A 15,079-nucleotide genomic window follows, 5' to 3' on the forward strand; every position below is an offset into this window, starting at 1 on the left:
CACACAATTGCACTCATCTCACATGCTAGTAAAGTAATGCTCAAAATTCTCCAAGCCAAGCTTCAGCAGTACGTGAACCGTGAACTTCCTGATGTTCAAGCTGGTTTTACAAAACGCAGAGGAACCAGAGATCAAATTGCCAAATTCCAACATCTGCTGGATCCAGAAAAACATCTATTTCTGCTTTATTGACTATGCCAAAGCCTTTGACTGTGTGGATCACAATAGACTGTGGAAAATTCTTCAAGAGATGGGAATACCAGACCGCCTGATCTGCCTCTTGAGAAACCTGTATGCAGGTCAGGAAGCAACAGTTAGAACTGGACATGGAACAACAGACTGGTTCCAAATAGGAAAAGGAGTACGTCAAGGCTGTATATTATCACCCTGCTTATTTAACTTATATACAGAGTACATCATAAGAAACGCTGGACTGGAAGAAGCACAAGCTGGAATCAAGATTGCTGGGAGAAATATCAATAACCTCAGATATGCAGATGACACCATCCTTATGGCAAAAAGTGAAGAGGAACTAAAAAGCCTCTTGATGAAAGTGAAAGTAGAGAGTGAAAAAGTTGGTTTAAAGCTCAACATTCAGAAAACGAAGATCATGGCATCCGGTCCCATCACTTCATGGGAAATAGATGGGGAAACAGTGGAAACAGTGTCAGACTTTATTTTTTGGGGCTCCAAAATCACTGCAGATGGTGACTGCAGCCATGAAATTAAAAGATGCTTACTCCTTGGAAGGAAAGTTATGACCAACCTAGACAGCATATTCAAAAGCAGAGACATTACTTTGCCAACAAAGGTCCGTCTAGTCAAGGCTATGGTTTTTCCTGTGGTCATGTATGGATGTGAGAGTTGGACTGTGAAGGCTGAGTGCCGAATAATTGATGCTTTTGAACTGTGGTGTTGGAGAAGACTCTTGAGAGTCCCTTGGACTGCAAGGAGATCCAACCAGTCCATCCTAAAGGAGATCAGCCCTGGGATTTCTTTGGAGGGAATGATGCTAAAGCTGAAACTCCAGTACTTTGGCTACCTCATGCGAAGAGTTGACTCATTGGAAAAGACTCTGATGCTGGGAGGGATTGGGGGCAGGAGGAGAAGGGGACGACAGAGGATGAGATGGCTAGATGGCATCACTGACTCAATGGATGTGAGTCGGAGTGAACTCCGGGAGTTTGTGATGGACAGGGAGGCCTAGCGTGCTGCGATTCATGGGGTTTCGAAGAGTCGGACACGACTGAGCGACTGAACTGAACTGATCTCAATATAAAGTGATAATCATAAGCTACAAAAAATCGTCAGATGATAAAGTAGCTAAAGTTCTGTCACAAAGCTGACAAATACACATCTAAGATGCTAGTTAAAAAAAAAAAAAAGAACTTCCCTGGTGGCCCAGACAGTAAAGAATTCACCTGCAATGCAGGAGATCTGGGTTCAAATTCTGGGTTAGGAAGATCCCCTGGGGGAGGGAATGGCTACCCACTCCAATACTCTTGCTCAGGAAATCCCAAGGACAGAGGAGCCGGGGGCGGGGGGGTACAGTCCATGGAGTCACAAAGAGTCAGACACAACTGAGCAACTAACACTTTCCCTTTCCCTGGTGGTCCAGTGGTTAAGAATCCACCTGCCAGTGCAGGGGACACAGATTCAATCCCTGGTCTGGAAGGATCCCACATGCCACAGAGCAACTAAGCCCTCTGTGCCATTTCCTCCAGCTGCAGATGTCTTTGTAACCAAGGCAGAGCCTTTGGTGGCACTTTATAATGCCATGTCTTTGCATGATATGGAGAGTGGTAGCAGTCACATCAGTCCCCTCATTTTTCTTGACAATATACCAAATACCCACCTGCTAAGTTGTGACCCCCCTTCCTCACTCTGAAGTAGATATAGGAACAGACACTACTTTTCCACAAGGCTTTATCACTATCCTTGTCTCTGTTAGCTCTTCTATCTTACAGCCTTTGGATACTCACTCAACTGGCCAGTTCTTACTTTTCTCAAACCAGTTCTCTCCCCTTAAATTCTTAGTCAGGCTAAACCAAAAGTTCTCAAGTTCTAAACTACATATAAAATAGATAAACAACAGGCCTTACTGTATAGCATAGGAAACTACATTCAATATCTTGTAATAAACATAATGGAAGAGAATATGAAAAAAGAATACGTATAACTGAATCACTTTGGTGTACACTAACTACACTGCAAAAATTAACTATACGTCAATAAAAAGTAATTTTTAAATAAGTTCTCAAGTTCTAATATGTACAGATTTACATTCTCACCTTTAGAAAACACTTTAAAAAATGAAATCTCAAAACAAAAACAAATTCAACTTTTTGAGGGAAAAGAGGCATTCAAATATTCTAGTAGACAACTGTATGTTAGACAATTAATACAAACTCCACTCCAGTCCCACTCCAATATTCTGGCCTGGAGAATTCCATGGACTGTATATGTCAGTCCATGGGGTCACAAAGAGTCAGACACGACTGAGCAACTTTCACTTTCACTGGGGGCATAAACAGCACAAATTTGATGAAAAATTTCCATATTATTACTCATAAAACCTAAGGCTTTGTTTCAGTGCTTTTCTAGTATTTTTACATTGTGTCCAGGTATACTGGGTTATGTTGTTATATTTCTCAAATGCTAGTCTAAAAGTTCAGTGTCTATTGTACTCCACCATTTTAATTTACTCATCTACAGAGCAGTTTCTGAAAATTAAAAGGTTCACATAGGTAAACTACTCTGGTTGTTTACTCTAGCAAGAGATGAATGAACTGTAACCTTTGCCTTATAAAACTAGTTTCTGAATGACATCTACTGATCTTTTTCTTTTCAGAAAATTAAGTGGCTGAAATTTGCACCATTCTGGCTCTTGTCTCTTGAGGTACTCACCACATTGCACTAAAGCACCACAAAAAGTACAGAGAACATGCTGATGGGGAATTGAAACTCTCTTCTACTATAACAGCAACCAATACTGGCTGCTTTCACTCCTTTTCAAATTTTTTCATAAGGAAATTCAGCTTAAAAATGATCACTGCTGGGAATTCCCTGGCAGTCCAGTGGCTAGGACTCAGCCCTTTCAATACTGGGGCCAGGGTTCAATCCCTCGTCAGGGAACTGAGGTCCCACAAGCTTCGCGGCATAGCAAAACATAAACAAACAAAAATGACCATTGCATTCAAATGGTTGTTGTCATCCTTCTCATCACTCTTCAACTATCTGAATTTCAATACCCCTGTTATGGGAACCATTTAGAGAACCTGTGAGTTCTGAAGTAAAATAGAAGACGCCATGAAAATCAGGAGCTTTAAAACCAATCCTCAGGCAAGCTGGCCCATCAAAATATGGGCTGCCTATCCCAAAAGTCTTTTCCTAAATGCCTAAGAAATTTTTTCACTTTATGATGTTGCCTAAAATGCTACCACTTAAGGTATTAATTTGGGTAAACAAACACCCTTTTTGAAAGTATAAACACTTAACTGAAGAGTTAAGGATGTATCAATTATTTGTGGAAACAGTAACAGATTTTATTTTCTTAGACTCCAAAATCACTGCACTTGATGACTGCAGCCATAAAACTAAAAGATGCTTGCTCCTTGGAAGGAAAGCTATGACAAACCTGGACAGAGTGTTAAAAAGCAGAGACATCACTTAGTCGACAAAAATCCATATAGTCAAAGCTATGGTTTTTCCAATAGCTGTGTACAGATGTGAGAGTTGGACCATAAAGAAGGCTGAGAACCAAAGAACTGATGCTTTCGAATTGTTTCTGGAAAAGACTCTTGAAAGTCTTGAAAGACTGCAAGGAGATCAAACTAGTCAATCCTAAAGGAAATCAGTCCTGAATATTCATTGGAAGGACTGATGCTGAAGCTCCAATACTCTTGCCACCTGATGTGAAGGATTAATTTGTTGGAAAAGACTCTGATGCTGGGAAAGATTGAGGGAAGAAGCAGGTGACAGAGGTTGAGATGGCTGGATAGCATCATCGACCCAAGGGACATGAGTTTGAGCAAACTCCAGGAGATAATGAAGGACATAGAATCCTGACACACTGCAGTCCACGGGGTTGCACAGAGTCGGACATGACTCAGCGAGTGAACAACAACCATTATTTTAGAATGTGGGTTAATTCAATCATGATGAAAAAAAGTAAAAGTGCTAGTCACTCAGTTGTGTCCAAGACTTGTGTCTTGTGACCCCAAGACTCTGGGCTTCCCTGGTGGCTCAGATGGTTAAAAAAAAAAAAAAAAATCTGCCTGCAATGCGGGAGACCCAGGTTCAATTCCTGGGTTGGAAAGATCCCCTGAAGGAAATAGCAACCCACTCTAGTACTCTTGCCTGGAAAATCTCATGGACAGAGGAGCCTAATGGGCTGCAGTCCATGGGGTCACAAAGAGTCGGACACAACTAAGCGACTTCACTTTCTTTGCAACCCCATGGACTGTAGCCCACTAGGCTCCTCTGTCCATGGAATCCTCCAGGCAAGAATACTGGAGTGGGTAACCATTCCCTTTTTCAGCAACTATTCCCTACTCAGGGATCAAACCCAGGTCTCCTGCATTGCAAGCAGATTCTTTACCACCTGAGCCACTAGCTGCTGCTAAGTCACTTCAGTCGTGTCCGACTCTGTGCGACCCCAGAGTCGGCAGCCCACCAGGCTTCCCCGTCCCTGGGATTCTCCAGGCAAGAACACTGGAGTGGGTTGCCATTTCCTTCTCTAATGCATGAAAGTGAAAAGTGAAAGTGAAGTCGCTCAGTCATGTCCGACTCTTAGCGACCCCATGGACTACAGCCCACCAGGCTCCTCTGTCCATGGGATTTTCCAGGCAAGAGTACTGGAGTGGGTTGCTGTTGCCTTCTCCAAAGCCCCTAAAACCCACTTCCACCTGACATCCAGTAACAATAAACTGAGGATTTAGATAAGGTAGGGGAGTTAGTTCAGGAAAACAGGGATGTCAGCGGCTTTAGCATCCCCAGTGCCTTTAGAGGGAAAAGACAAGAAAGGCCTACATGAAATGCCACATGGTTGGTGGTGGGGAGGAGTAACTCAGGGCATCAAAAAGATACAGAGCTCCTGGGGATAGCACACCAAACAGTTCAAAAGAAAGTATCAAAATTATTGTTCTGGCCAGTCCTGTACCCCAAAATGAAGAGAAAACATTCACATTTCCTTCTGTTCTCAGGCCGGGGAGTATAACAGAGCCATTAAGAGCCTGGATACTATCAGATAAACCTGAATTTGAATCCTGGTTCTGTCATTCACTAGTTGTGTAACTTTGAGCTAGTCACTAATTTCTCCAGCCTTCAGTTTTGTCAGTTACAAAATGCAGATATTACCAATTTCATGAAGTCCTTGTGTGGATTAAGAAAATGCACATTAAAGAATGTGGCACAGCTCCTTATTGGAAAATAGTGGCTGTTACTAAAAATAGATTGTCTCAAGTTATATGATGTGTGCTGTGTGCTTAGTCACTCAGTTGTGTCCGACACTCTGTGACCCCACAGACTGTAGCCCGCCAGGCTCCTCTGTCCATGGGATTCTCCAGGCAAGAATACTGGAGTGGATTGCCATGCCCTCCTCCAGGGGATCTTCCCAACCCAGGGATCGAACCCAGGTCTCCTGCATTGCAAGCGAATTCTTTACCATCTGAGTCACCAGTCAAGCTATACATCAATGAAATAAAATGAAAGATACTGGAAGTATGAGGCATGAATATTTATTTATAGCTATGGAGAACCACATTACATCAGAGAGTAAATAGGCAGAGTAAGACATTTCACTGTTTTCTTTCCCTCGTTCATCTGCTGCTATGAACATATGTTTCATTCATGTTAAACATTCATTTTTTTTAAAAGCAGTATAATAGGGGAAGTAAAAACATTACTCTAAAAAAGTGAATGCTATGGATAAAGAATAAAATACACAAAAGGGATCTGCTCTGAAAAAAATCTGTAACAGCTAGACAGCATACCAGTGTGACTGAGGAGAAGCATTAAGAGCTGATGCAGGGAGTTTCCTAGCAGTCCAGTGGTTAAGACTTGGGGCTTTCACTGCCCTGAGCCTGGGTTCAATCCCTGGTAGGGAAACTAAGATCCCACAAGCCAGTGTGGCCCAAAAAAAAGAGCTGATATAGAGATAGAGGAAACTGTAATAAAAGTTTAAGTGAGCATTCCATAGATCTATTGAATTATAGATTAAAATAGAATTTATTAAAAGGGATTATACCAGGAATGACTTGAAGACACTAAAGCTATAATAAAGGAACAATAACTGTGACAGTTGGGGACATAAAGTGTCAACATTCAGGGCTCGGAACTGCTGTTCCTATCTGTAATCCTCACTTGACCATTTAGTGCTAGAATCTAGGCAGCATATCCTAGAGAGGGCCCTATTGTAAACCTGCTGACAATTTGACAGGATAACTTCCAACACTGGAGCTTGTCAGGATGACCTAAGAGCTTTCCCAAAGAAAGGGTCTCTACCTATTTGATTTTTTCAAAAAGAAGCACATGCTAAATCCTGGCATGACTGAAGAAGGCAGTATTAGAGAGGGACCCGGAGAAGGCAATGGCAACCCACTCCAGTACTCTTGCCTGGAGAATCCCATGGATGGAGGAGCCTGGTAGGCTGCAGTCCATGGGGTTGCTAGAGTTGGACACGACTTCACTTTCACTTTCACTTTTCACTTTCATGCACTGGAGAAGGAAATGGCAACCCACTCCAGTGTTCTTGCCTGGAGAATCCCAGGGACGGGGGAGCCTGGTGGGCTGCCGTCTATGGGGTCCCACAGAGTCGGACACGACTGAAGCGACTTAGCAGCAGCAGCAGCAGCAAGAAGCAAAGTACACAATTCACTTTTTTAAAAAAAGCCATATTATCTGAGCCATCTGTGCTTGTATAATCAGGCATTCTAAGTTTTATCACTTGCTGTGTCACGAAGTGTATCCTTTTAGAAACAAAAGATAACTGAAGGATAATTAAAGGTTCTAGTGGTTCTTAGTATCAGGAAGTACCAGAGGCATTTAGAAATGTGAGATACCATAATGTTTCATGAGTAGGGGGTTGGGCGTACTGCTGGCATTTAACAGAGAAGCCAGGTGTGCCTCAGAAGATTGGACAATGTCCCTCCTCCCCTAAAGACTGCTCACACCTTCATTTCAGAATTTTGGCCTCCAGAACTGCAAGAGTAACTATGCTAAGCAATGCAGTTTGTATTAATGTGTTGTAGCAGCCCCAGGACACTAATAAAAGTGCTAAATCTTCTGCAATGAATAGAACAGACCTATAGGACAAAACATTGTTCTAGCCGAAATGCCAAAAATACTTCCACTTAGCTAAACAGTGGAACAGAAAGTTAACTGAGAGGACAGAGGAAAAGTGAGGAGGACTAAATGATATAGAGGAAAGGAACAGCAATAAAACAAATTTAATCAAGTTACAAGTTTTATGTATATACTTAGAGGTAGTAACAATTTTTGGTGAGTCAGCAGTAAAAAAAATTTGAACTTCTAATTACACTCAGAATGAAGAACAAATCTTTTTTAAAAGGGGAAGGGGGGACCTTTAAAAGAAGTTTGCAGGGTCTTCCTGGTGGTCCAGCCGTTAAGACTCTGCCCTTCCACTGCAGGGAGCATGGGTTCAATCCCTGGTTGGGAAACTAAGATGCCCTATATTGTGGCAAAAAAACAAAAACAACAACAAAGAAGCTTGCAGATTCAAACTATCTATAAAGCTGTTCTGGGCTTAGTTTGAGGTCTCAATATTATAGGTAGCAGCAGGACAGCTTAATCCTGCTGTGTCTTAGTTTGTTCAGGCTGCTGTAACAAAAATATCATAGATCGGGTAGCTTAAACAACATACATTTATTTCCCACAGTTCTGGAGGCTGGGAAGTCAAAGGGCAGCCTCCAGCAGATCTGGTGTGTAGTGCAGGCCCTCCTCCTGGTTGGTAAGACAGTTCCGCTCTCAGTGTGTACCTGCATGGTGGAAGGGGCCAGACACTCTCTGGGTCTCTATTTTAAGGACACCAGTGGTGATGGTTTAGTTGCTAAGTCATGTCCAACTCTCTGTGACCCCATGGACTATAGGGCTCCTCTGTCCGTGGGATTTTCCAGGCAAGAATGCTGGAGTGGGTTGTCATTTCCCTCTCTGTTAAGGACTAGTCCCGTTCATAAGGACCCCACCTTCATGAACTAACCACTTTCCAAAGGCCCCACCTCCTAATACCATGACACTGGGCAAGGGGGTAATCAGGATTTCAAAATACGAATTTTGAGAAGGACACAAAAATTCAGTCTGTAAAACCCAGTAATCATATCTACAGCAGGAATCTCACTTTACTGTTTCTCACCACTTGCACTCTTTTTACCTATCCATTACCTTTTCCATATGCTTTAGCTTGCTAATGGCACCAAAGGGCATCAACCCAGCTTTGGCACACAATTTATCGCTTGTTGCCTCTTAGTTCACACTTTCCCTATTAACGACATAATGTAAGAAAGAGCACCAAACCTATAATGTAGTCTATGTCTCTACCACAGCTGGAAGGATCAAGAGACATTCCAAACTTTAGTAGTCCCTTATACCTATTCTCTACACTATTTTTAATGCCCAAATAGTCTCTTCACTATTATCAAGGAACCTAAGTATAGCAGTCACAGAGACTTTTTTTTTAAAGGAAAAAAAAAAATCCCTCTATAGACCTTTTCTTTCCCAAAGGGTTAGAGCACAGAAATAACAGGGACACAAATTGATTACTTTTTGGTTCTACATTTCCCCTAGAAATGATAACAAAGTAAGCCAATCTACCAAGGAAATGAGAGTCAGTGATAGTTGCAAGAAGTAAAATGCAAGTTCAACCTCCTCATCAGTTTCCCATCCAGGAGTTTTTAAGCATTGAGGAATAGAAAATTTTTTTTTTTTTATTTTATATACAGTAACTATGGAGAACAGTATGGAGGTTCCTTAAAAACAGAACTACCATATGATACAGCAGTTCCACTCTTGGGCATACATCCAGAGAAAAAGATAATCCGAAAGGATATATGTTCACTACAGCGCTGTTTATAGGAGCCAAGACACGGAAGCAACCTAAATATCCACTGACAGAGCAATGGATAAAGATATGTCACAAACACACACAAAAACATACAATGGAATATTACTCAGCAATAAAAAAGAATGAAATAATGCCATTTGCAGCAACATGGATGGACCTAGAGATTATCATACTAAGTGAAGTTAAGTCGGGCAGAGAAAGACAAATATCATAAAGTATCATTCAGCTGTAGAATCTAATTATTTTTTTAAAAACAATACAAAGGAACATATTTACAAAATAGAAACAGATACAGGAAACAAACTTATGGTTACCAAAGTGGAAACTCGGGTTGCGGGGGAGCGGGGAATAAATCAGGAGCTTGGGATAAACATATACACACTACTATACATAAGACAGATAACCAACAAGGGCCTACTGTATAGCACAGGGAACTCTTTACTCAATATTCTGTGATAACCAGTATGAGAAAAGAATCTAAAAAAGAATGAATATAGGGACTTCCCTGGTGGTTAGTAATACACCTTACAATGCAGGGGACATGGAAACTTTCATAGCAATCTGATTAATTTTATGTCTTTTGTCTCTAATAAAATAAAGTTGGGCTTGAAATATGTTTGGATGGCAAACTATCATATGAAAAAATAATATTATTAGTCACTAAGGAAATGCAAATTAAAACCACAATGCCATACAATAACACATCTATTAAAATAGTTATAGAAAATTAAAAATACCAGAAGGGCAGCTGGAACTCTTATACACTGCTGACAGGAACGTAAAATGGTTAAGACTCAGGAAAACAATATGGTAATTCCTTAAAATTACGCACCTATTGTAGAATCCCACTCCTAGTTATTTATCTAAAGGAAATGAAAACTTACATTCATACACTGTACACTAACATTTTTAGCAGCTTTATTTATATAATCTCCCAAACAAGAAACAATTATCCATTCATTTCATCACTGCATAAACAAATTGCAGTATATCCATACAATGGCATATTATTCACAATAAAAAGGAACCACTCATACCACAATGACATGAATGAGTCTCAAATGCAGTATCCTAAGTAAAAGAAGCCAGACTCAAAAGAAACCTGACCACACATGGTGCTTCTATTTATATCAGGGGTCCCCAGTCTCCAGGCCACAGGCATGAGATTAGAAATATGTGCACAATCAATGTAACATGCTTGAATCATCCCCAAACCATCTCCTGCTCCCCAAGTCTGTGCAAAAACTGACTTCCACAAAACCAGTCCCTGGTGCTAAAAAAAAAGTTGGGGACTGCTCATTTATATGACGTTCTGGAAAAGAAGACAATAGGCAAAAACATTAGGTTACAGGTAAGAAGAGGGGCTGACTACAAATGGGCAGGAGGAAATTCCTGAGGCTAGAACTGTCCTACATCTTGACTGTGGCTTTACGACTGTATGCACTTCTAAAAACGTTATACACTAAAAACATTAAATTTTACTGTATGCAAATTATATCTTTTTAAAAAAACATCATTTAGGCTTATATTTTGTATGTGTTCTTTTTATTTCAATTTTTAATCAATTAATTTTTGTTGTAGTTTTACAAAAGTATTGGTCAATGGGGAGCCCCCTGGCAGTCCAGTGGTTAAGACGCCACACTTTCACTGCTGAGGGCCTGGGTTTGATCCCTGGTCAGGGAACTGAGATCCCACAAGCCGAATGTGGCATGGCCAAAGAAATACATTGTTTAATAAAGATTTTTTTTAAAGGGAGGAGGGGATTCTTCCTACAAATAAGTTTGAGACGCACTGACCTAGACATATAACCTTAAATCATTTTACTTCTCTGGGCCTTCAATTCCTCATTTTAACTCAGAAATGGGTCAGTATGGTTACGAAGATGTCTTCCAGCCCTAACCAAGAAAAATCTATAATTTCTAGTTTCCTAAAGTGCCTACATACTATCTGAGGTATTACCCTACTCCTGATGTTTGAAATACCACCACAGTCTCCTGGTTTTCCTCCTACATCTTTAGTTTCTTCCAGTCTTTGCACTTTCTTCTTTACTATATGTTTGATGTGCTTCTTCAGCTTTATAGCCTGTTATAGTCTCACACGACACTCTCCCTACAAGATGCCATCCACTTTTTATAGCTTCAGTTGCCATCAACATGACTCATTAGATGTCACTGTTCTTTCTGGATCCAAATATTCATTTCCTTACTGAACAGCCCCATTTGGAAGTCCCAGAGACAGCAACTTATCTAAATCTGAACTAAACATCTCCCTAAACCTCGTCTACTATTCTGTATCTTCACAAATTGTACTAGATATGCTTAGATGTCGAAAACAGAATCCTAAACTTCATTCTGACTCCTCTGACTTCTTTCCTTATCTAATTTCAGGACATCAATATCTTCAATTATTTTAACAGTGTTCTACTTATCTCTATGCCTAACCTCTTTTCCACTAGAGCCAAGCAGCTCTTTTGAAAAAACCCAAATCTGATTGTGTCACTCCCTTAATTAAAACTTTTCACTAACTTCCCACAACACTTTGAATAAAGCCAAGATTTCTTAACATGAGTTGTAAGGCCCTACCTAACCTGGTACCCTCTTACCTCTTCAACCCCATTTACTGCATCTCCCAGGAGCTATGCTTCTTCACTGGGAATTCTCATCAATTCCCTCAACCTATTGTCTCTCCTTTCCTATTTCTATATGTATATCTGTGCCTCTCTCTCTGCACATGTTTATCTCTCCTCCAGGTTTTAGCTAAGAAACTATTTCTTCTAGGAAGCCTTTCTTGATCTCCTTCCTTTGTGCTACCTTAACTGCTCCTTACCATGATTCCAATGTATTACAATACCTATTTATGTGTCTGTATTCCCATTAACCTTTAAGCTTTATTCAGGACAGCCTTACCACGTCTTATTCATGGTAGTATCCCCAAGACCTGAACCATGCCTGGCACTTGGTAGCCTATTAATAAACATTGAGTTTACTAGTAAGAGTCTATTGACAACTCAACAAAATACATTCCCTCCCTAAATTTCTACTCAAACTTCATTAACATTCTTTGAAATAGTTCTTAAAATTCCAAAGGGTTTTCTTTTAATATCTAGAACACTGGCAACCACCTTTCTTCAGAGAACTTAAATACTAACCAAGAAAAATATATTGTACAGAATATGAATGGAAATGGACCACAAATCCAATACGAGAGTTTCTAATTTCTTTAACAAATATGGATTCATTCAACAATTTTAAAGAAAGAGTAAAGTAAAGTGGTTCTATAATTTCCTAAGGTTGGTGAACGCCTACTATACACCAAGCCTTATGAAAGAATGCTATACTAGCAACCACCCGTACTCTTCTAAGCCTCACTTTCTATTCCCTCACATTTCAGTCTTACTTTCTGATTGTTTATTTATTTTTACCCACTGTATAGCATCTATGTATCCTTCATCTCATGATTTATTCTAGTTACATCTATGCATTCTGTATATGTATGGCTGGATCTCAGCCCAAGTTGGTGTTAATGGGATACTGCCATGATTCAAAAACATTTTCAAAAATTGTTCTTTTGGAATTACCTTCAGATCCAGTGACACACTTTTTCCTCAGGTTTTGAGAATTGATATAACTTCTGAAAGTAGTCAGCAGTCATTCAAAGCCATGTATGAGAATATTAAGGGAGATCAAACTGAGCAATACTACAAAATGTGGTAGACTATAAAATAAGTGGATGGTTTTCTATGTAGCCTGAAATAATACAAATGGCAACAATAGTAAAGGTACAAAACTGCTCAGTGTGATCACTTTGAAGACCATCATTTCCCTGGCTATTTGCTTATATAAAACAGTTTAATAATAGGAAAAATGTTTATGATGTAATGTTAATCAAGTTTCAGGATTCTAAATTATATATATTTTGATCCATGATGTAAGAATAATTTTAAAGTAATTTAAGAAATAAAATAAATATGTAAATAGAACTGGAAGATAATATGTAAAATAAATAATATTGCTATTGTGAGAATGGGTTTTTTTTTCAAAATTAGTTCATGTTAGATGTCTTTTTAGTACTTTTTAAAAGTCAGAGTCACTATTTCATACTCACATATCATAGGGAGAAATTTGTTCTATTTAGTGAGAAATAAAACTTAAAATTCTTCCAATTTTCTCTTCTACTTCTAAATGCCACAGAAGAGGTTAACTCACATTTTTGAAAATGCATTGCTTTTATCAAAATGTTGGGCTTCCAAGTAAGTAAAATCTTTCTGAAATAGAGTATAAGTTCTTAAGGTCAGTTTCATTCATCTAGCAATAATAAATTTCAAATACCTTTTTGTCATGAATATTACAATCTAAAATGTATGTGGACAGATCCCACCAATTTTAAGATATATGACTAAAGGGGCCAATTATGTGTTTCTAATAATTAATTACAATCTTGTAAAAAATTGTTATTAGAAATCCATAATACATTAAGAACAATCTAAGGTATTTTCCCTTTTGCAGACTTCCATATACCACTGTCTACTGAGGGTCTCCAACTTGATTCAGTAGAAAGGCCTGTGACCAGGAAAGGAGCCATGAAGACTAGCAGACAGAAACAGAATTAAAACAATTATGTGAGTCACTTCATCTCACCACATTTGGGTTTTGTCTACACCTACCAAAAATGCTGCATTAAAAAAATAATGTAAGTCTAACACAATCTGAATTCCTAAAGTGGTAGTTAGCAGTTAGCCAAAAAACTGGAATTAAATAGGTGGCATCTTAAACCATCTCTAGAAAATCTAAAGAAATGATATCTGATTCACTACAAAGATTTTTCTGTATAAACATAATGTATTATATAGACAATAATTTTTTAATTTTCCCAATAATGACCTGCTTACACACTGGGAAATGCATTGTATCTCTAATACTCCAAACACAATTTTAAAATATTAAGAAAAGTTATCATTCCATTCTTCATCCTAATTTTGTTACAAATTTTATTTTATCAACTTTGACCTGATGTTTCATGCCCACAAGCTAGACAATGCATCGAACATCTAGTCATCCTTGCAAAGTAAAAAATAAAACTAGCCTTAACCATCCATGAAACGGCAGCTCGCAAACAACCGGCAGTGGTTAAAATATAAAATTTCACTTAACCAGCCTGCACATCAAACCCTGGATACACTAAAAGTGGCAATGTTCCCTGCATCTAACAAACTACCAGATAAAGTATAGATCTGCTAACATTCCGACCTCCTTCCAAAAGGACAAACTAGAACGGCAAAATTACACTCAGGCACATGGAGTACTCTTCTCTCAAATCACTCCACAGAGAACTTCATCATTTGCTCCGCCCTCTAATAACTCATGCAAAAAAAGTTCAGCACCATCAGAAAGAACAAGACACAGAGAATTCATAGAATGGCTTAGGGCCTTTCCTCCAGGCAGTAAGAGGATCTGCGTGTGCCCTTCGCAGGGGTCCAAACGAAAAGAAAAACCGAGGATTTAGGGGATAGTGACATCCAAAAACCGATTTTGTCTCACAGAAGTTTTTGCCGTCATTCCTATTTTATCAGCAAGGAGGCCTGGGCGCCATCGTTTCAGTCTTTACTATTTTATTATGGGGAGGTGGGAAACGCCACCAAGGATTCCTTCAGGTCTTTCCAATTAAGGTTGGGGGGGTTCCCCCTCATTCTTTTCTTAAAACCTCAGTCTGGAGGGTACTCCTCAGCACCTCCGGCTTTCTGGCGGCCTATCCCCCGAGATCGGTAAAGGCGCTGCCGAACCCTCCAGCCTCGCCGTTAAGGCGGGAGGGCCCGAACACGCCAGGGCCACAGCGATGGCTCCGAGGGGCCCAGAAAGGGGAAGGGCAGGCCAGGGACGGGTGAAGAATGACCTGGCCGTGGAAAAAAGGGAAAAAGAGGTAAGGGGATGCGCTGCACCCCAAGGCTGCACAGAGAAGAGGAGATGATGATGAAGGAGGAGGGCGGTGGCCCGGGTGCGGCCC

The 15,079-nt window shown here is 39.9% G+C and overlaps 1 protein-coding gene across 2 annotated transcripts in view; it reads right to left on the minus strand.

The window, feature by feature from the left end:
• The window catches only part of UBXN7 (UBX domain protein 7), a 59,914-nt gene that overhangs the window by 44,427 nt on the left and 408 nt on the right, over positions 1–15,079 (minus strand). The gene's annotated exons all lie outside the window — the stretch shown is intronic.

The sequence above is a fragment of the Bos javanicus genome, chromosome 1 (genome assembly GCF_032452875.1).
Source record: "Bos javanicus breed banteng chromosome 1, ARS-OSU_banteng_1.0, whole genome shotgun sequence".
Lineage (NCBI taxonomy): Eukaryota > Metazoa > Chordata > Mammalia > Artiodactyla > Bovidae > Bos > Bos javanicus.